Raw genomic sequence first — 6,900 nt, forward strand, 5'->3', positions numbered from 1 at the left:
TGGTTTGAGGGTCAGGTTTGTTGCTGCTTTCATTCAAAGACACAAGGCAGTTATCAATAGGCGAGGTTGGGTGCCATTTCGTCACGGTTGAACAGTAAAATAAAGGTATTATGGTAGTCTCGTGGCAGTTATAGTTAGAATAATTAAAAATAGTTAACAATTGCTTCCGCATAATTAAACTCTAATTTGAATATCAAATAACTTTCTTGTAATCTGCAGCAAAGTACACACCCCCTACTAATTGATAGACATGCACACGCACACACACACACACACACACACACACACACACACCTCTATATTACTATAACTGCATTTACAAATACTGATATATATATATATATATATATATATATATACACACACACTGAGGTACTCACTCATTAGATAGTTGACTTCTAAAGGTTAACACCTGCCAGGTGCTTAAATTTACAAATTCCCCCACTTCAACAACAATAGCAACAACAACAACAACAACAGCAAGAACGGAAGAAGAAGAAGAAGAAGAAATGCATAAAATACATAGATAAATAAAATAAATAAATAAAAGTCAAAATACAATAAAAGGCAAAAGAACAGCATTTTGTGTTTTGTGATAAGAATAATATTCCCTCAGGAATGAAGAAGAGAGGAAACGTAAGAAATAGAAAACAAAGACAAGAAAAAAACTAGAAATAAATGGGCCGTGTGTGTAATGCCTAATTTTGGAGTTTGTCTCAGTCACACAACGAGCTGGCCGTTCGTTACAGGTCAAATCTGGCCGATAAAATTCTCACCTAATACCTGTACTAGTCTGGCTTCAAATCTCTCTCTCTCTCTCTCTCTCTCTCTCTCTCTCTCTCTCTCTCTCTCTCTCTCTCTCTCTCTCTCTCTATCTCTATCTCTCTCTCTCTCTCTCTCGCTCTCACTCTCACCTGTATTACTTTGCTTTACCTGTCACCTTCACTATCCTTGGTAACCAAACGACTTTTTTCGTACACACACACACACACACACATATATATGTGTATGTATATATGTATATATGTATGTATGTATGTATATACACGTGTGTGGGTAAGTGGGTGGGTGTATTCTTATTTATTGTGAACTCGTTATTGTTTTGTTTTATTTTTTTTCTATATATTTAATAAAAGACTGAAAAAGCCCCTCTATTGAGCTTGTTCGTGGCTTTTTGTAGAATGTGACTTCCGGCCAAGTCAAAGAAATAATCGACTCTGTCCTCTCTCTCTTCCCCACCATCGCCTTCGTTTGTCTTTTCCCACTGATGATGGAAATAATAATAATAATAATAATAATAATAATAATAATAATAATAATAATAAACTGTTGCTCAATAAAGAATACTCTTTCTTCTGATTCTGTCTCTACTTTTTCTTCTTTTCTTTTCTGAGCAATTTTCTTTTTAAAAGACAGATGGCTTTGAGAACAATACCAACTGGGAATTTTCTCTTTCCATTGTGCTAAAGGCCGACAATTTTATTTATTTATTTATTTATTGAATTTTTTTATTTGTTTATTTTTACAAAACTACATTCACCTAATGCGTTTCATTCAAATCCAGTTTCACAACCTCTCACTTTTTCCGCCAAACACCTCTAATATACAGAATCCCTTTGTTCTACTTTACTAATCGGCAGCGATTTCAAACAAAAATAAAATAAAACCAAACAAATGTCTTCAAATACTTTTCTTGTGTCTTCCTTTTGTTACGATTCTTTGTGCTTTTTTATTTCATTATCTAACTTGTTTTTTTAATCATTTTTGCTTTCTTTTCTTTCATGTTAGTTAAGGTATATTTTCACTGCATTTTAAATTCCTTTTCTCGTTATAATCATTGTGTTTTTATTAAATTAAAACTTACGTGCGGTCAGCTGGTTATTTTGCATATTTGTGAAAAGCTAGAAAGAAATATAAAAATAAAGATTACAAAAACTTTCGCCCACATTTTTCATTCTTTGAATATTTTGGAATGTACAGATGGTTATAGAAGTAAGTATGGATGAAGTGAAAGAAGATGTGCTGTAAATTGATAGAATTCCTTCTTTCTGAGAGAAGTTGGAATGCAAAGGACATATTTTTGACAAAAACAAACTAATTAAAAGCCAAACGTCCGAACGATAATTACAAAAATGACAAAACTATTGCATTTATCTCTCACCGTCTCTAGCTCTCTCACTCACTCTCTTTCTCTCCATATATACATATATATATATATATATGTGTGTGTGTGTGTGTGTGTGTGTATGTATACATACATAAATATGTACATACTCATATGTATATATATAATATTATTGTTCCTTCTTACGAAAAATATAGAACAGCTTAAGAAATGCTCGGGTCGAACCCAAGACAAAAGATAAGAATTAAGATATAAACTCAAATTAGGAAATTATACTCATACAGTTATAAATTCGACTTAAAATGCGTATACATATATTAATACATATCGACACATGAATATTTATAAATATTTATAAAATATAAATATATATATAGAAATATAAATGAAAATACATGTAGATAAAACCCATGTGGGATACATATGGAAGGAAGTGTGAGAAAAAGAGAACTGATAAAAAGTTTTTTGAGCTAAAATAAAGAGCTGACGTGAAATTAAAAGAACGGGCTGAAAACTCAGCTGCACCGTATACATATGATTACTTATGGGGTACCCTAAAGGTTGTCATGTATCGCACAAAACCGGCTACGAGAAGAAACGCTATGTGCAGCAATCTCTGGACAATTATGCCGACGTTGTCAAAATAGCGGTTTGACATAGTATTAAGTGTAAGGAAGCAAATGGCCACCACTTTAAGCGCCTCTTGTACTTGTAGAAGTTAAAGGTAACTTGTATTATGATCGCGGTGGCTGCATAAATTCAGTTGAAATATTTCTACGTTCTTTTTAAAATAGATAGATAGATAGATAGACAGACAGACAGACAGACAGACAGACAGACAGACAGACAGACAGACAGATAGATAGATAGATAGATAGATAGATAGATAGATAGATAGATAGATAGATAGAAAGCTTTCTCGTATACGAGCAAAGCCATTGCTAGAAAGAATCATTGAAATGAATAGTTGATGATGCAATATGTGGCCCTTGTATGACCCTTGAGCCCGGCCAAAGATTTTCACATTCATATATATATATATATATATATATATATATATATATATATATATATATATATATATATATATATGGAAGTAGATCCGAATTCGGTAGAATTTGAACACAGAAAACTAATGCTTGTTGTGCTACTATACTGCCATGCCTACACATGATGAAGATGCTGGCCACATATTTTCGGGGTAGGTGGAGTAATATAAACGAATGTATGGAATCGAGGTACATGATTCGGACTGATTTTATCACCCCCTGGAAAATGGTACGATAAAGCCAGATTTGGGATGTTTTGAACTCGAACTCATAACGTAGACCAAGGGATAAGCGAATCACCGTCGACCATTCTACCGCCCAGCAGTTACAGAAATATTATTAATATTGCTACAATTATCACTACACAAGTCTGTTCCTGTTTCCTATTCATGAATGTCAAGACAAAATTTTCCTCCCTTTTCTTTCGCAACACCCTTTTCTTTCTTTCCCTTCATAAACGGCTCCCATTTCAACCAAACCAGTCCCCTATGCTATCTCCACCTTGCATTCTAGCAATCCAGTCCAGTTCTTCCCCCTCTACCGCCTTCTTTTCTCCTTACCAAACTTGAAACATATGGTCGTCATTTCTCAATGTAATTTATCAACCAGAAAGAAAACAATATCTGCACAACACAAGCCTTCTTTTCTCTCTTTCTCTCTCCCTCTTCTTCTTTGTCTCTCTGTCTATCTAACTATCTCTCTATCTCTCTTTCTCCAGACTCCGACAGAAAATAATCTAACAAGACAGAATGTAACCTAAACCCAATCAAGTAGAAATGAGGAATTCTTCAAAGTAAAAATACTATTTGTTTCTATGTCTTCTCTAAAATCTCTTTTGTCTAATTCGTTCTTTATTTTTTTTTTATTTTTAGATACATTTCTTTATTGATATTTTTTTTCTTCACTTCTATAACAACAACAACAGCAACATTTACAACAATAACAATGACGACAACGCCAACAAAAATATAGTTTTATTATTGACAAAGTACAAGATGGAAAACATTGCAAGAGTTCACCGTTTTGTAAACAGAGATATCTCGCAGTCCAAGGCATAAACAGGTTTCTTTTAGAGATATCGTATATGAATATGCATGGCGAGAGCAATTCAGAAGTTGTACAGAAAAGAATCGAGTTTTTCTGATTTTATTTTCATCATCATCATCATCATCATCATCATCATCATCATCATCATCATCACCACCACCATCATCCTCGTCATCAGCATCGTCATCATCATCATCATCATCATCATCAACAGCAGCAGCAGCGTTTATTTGTGCGCTCTTTTTGGTATTGATTAAAAATTTAGGTGCCACTTGTTAAAAAGTTTGTACATATTCATGGGGAAATTGGTGGTACATAATGTTATTTATGTAATCGGCCGATGGGGCCTCGCAGTACTACGATAAGGACGCCCCCCCCCCCTTTTCACAAATGTGAATGTGTGCGCGTGTTTGTGTGTACGTGTGTGTGTATGTTTCTGTGAGATGGGGAAGGGAGAATTTGTCGTTATGTTTCCAACGCATTCAACGAGTCTTGGAGAAAGAAGATTTTTGTTATGTATCTAATGTTGGCATTGCATTCGCTATCAGAATAATTCTTGAGATGGGGAGGGGTTATCAGAGGGATGCAACTGACAAAAATATTTTTCTAACGTTAGCCGAAGCAGAATGGTTATCAACGCATATATAAGAAATTGCAACACACACACACACACACATACAAACAGAAAGAGAGAGAGGAGGGGAAGAGAAAATTCACATATACGTACGTGTATGTATATGCGCGCATACACGTGTAAGTATATATATATATATATATATATATATATATATATATATATATATATATATATATATATATATATATTGTGTTTGTATGTGAGTAGATATATATATATATATATATATATATTTGCGTGTGTGTGTATATATATATGTATATAGATATGTATATAGATATGTGTGTATATATATATACATATATATATACTTGTGTGTGTATGTATCTGTCTGTATGTGTATGTTTACAAATACATACATAAATACATACAAACATGCATAGATACACACTCACACACTCTTGCTAGTAAATATATGTACATATTTGCTCATACAACGTAACACATATTCACACATACGTACACACATGAAAGAGAGAAGACACAGGCAAAATAAAAGCAATTGTCATTCATTATTGAATAAAGAAAACAATTAAATAAAGGAAAACATTTAAATTAATTCATTTTAAAAACACGTCAAAGCATATTGGTCAGGGAACAAAAACAAGAAAGAGAAAAAAAAAAGCCAGCAAAGTTTGGCAAGCAGCTTGTGTGAAGTGTAATGGCGTTTATCGCAAATGACAGGCACAACTCAAATAGTCCCGCCTTGAGAAGCTTGCATATATTTTCCAGTTATACTTTCTGTCAATATTTAAATATATTTGAAAACAGCTTGGAAGTTGGAAGAATTAAAGTGATTATCAAAGGTTTATCTCCAATCAACGCCATATCTATTCGGCATCTTTTTAATTTGAAGGAAGGCTGGAGGCACGCTTTACTTTAACTTTAAATAAGGAATTTTATATAAAACAGTTAATGGCGTATGCTTTCGCTTCTCTTGTTTTGTATTTGAGGATTTTTCTTTCTTTACAAATGTTTTCGGTTTTAAGAATTTCTATTCTTTTAATTATTGATATCATTTTTGCTGCTATTCCTATTGTTAAGTGGTATTTCTTGTTCAAATATCTGGAGAAGTAGTAGTCGTAATAATTGTTATAGTTAGAGCTATTGTGGAGGAGGATGGATGGATTTTGTTGTTTTATTTTCTAGAGAGAAATAATTTCTGCAATTCCTTGTTTGTGTGATTGCGATTGTTCTTCTCACTGATACTTTTTAACGAAGACATTCATGGCGATGATCACGGTGATCTAAATGCCGCTGCTGAAAGTGTTGGTGGTGAGAATAAGATATTTACGATGAGGATGATGAGGAGGATGATGATAATAATAATACTAATAATAATAATAATAATAATAACAATAATAATAATAATAATAATAATAATAATAATAATAATAATAATAAGCCCAATTTTAGTGGGGAGGTATTCTCTCGATTACATCAAACCCTGTGATCAATTAGTACTTATTTTATCGACCCTGAAAGGATAAAAGTCAAAGTCGACCTCGGCGGGATTTGAACTCAGAATGTAAAGACGGTCGAATGCCACTAAGGATTCTGCTAACTTGCAACCTTAATAATGATAACAAAGATGATGATGATGGTGATGATGATGATGATGATGATGGTCATCATCATCATCATCATCATTTTAATCATAACTGCTCTCCTATTATACAGTACAGATGAAAATCGACAGCAACGACGTCAGCGAGAAGTAAAATTTCTACACAACAACAACAACAGTAACAACAACAACAACAACAACTAAAATAAGAACGATAATAATAATAATAATAATAATAATAATAATAATAATAATAATAATAATAATAATAATAATAATAATAATAATAATTACCCAGGGAAAACCGGTGATGTTTGTCAGGTTCCCGTGATTCGGTGATAGTTGGTTGGCACTGTGATAAGATTCTGGTTATAGAACTCAAAGATTGACGTACGTCATTAGAAATTCGGCTTCGAACCAAAATATATTTGTTTAGAAATTTTAATTTGAATTAAGAAATTTAACAAAGAAAGAA

At 32.9% G+C, this 6,900-nt stretch overlaps 1 long non-coding RNA gene across 1 annotated transcript in view; it reads right to left on the reverse strand.

The window, feature by feature from the left end:
- The window catches only part of LOC128248532 (uncharacterized), a 28,607-nt gene extending 21,707 nt beyond the window's left edge, over positions 1-6,900 (reverse strand). The window contains exons 1-2 of the long non-coding RNA XR_008264707.2: positions 6,720-6,900; positions 1,865-1,901 (exon numbers count right to left, since the gene is read on the reverse strand). This is a non-coding gene — a long non-coding RNA (uncharacterized LOC128248532). The remainder of the gene's footprint in view (positions 1-1,864; positions 1,902-6,719) is intronic.

This window comes from Octopus bimaculoides, chromosome 8 (genome assembly GCF_046866305.1).
Source record: "Octopus bimaculoides isolate indiv1 chromosome 8, ASM4686630v1, whole genome shotgun sequence".
NCBI lineage: Eukaryota > Metazoa > Mollusca > Cephalopoda > Octopoda > Octopodidae > Octopus > Octopus bimaculoides.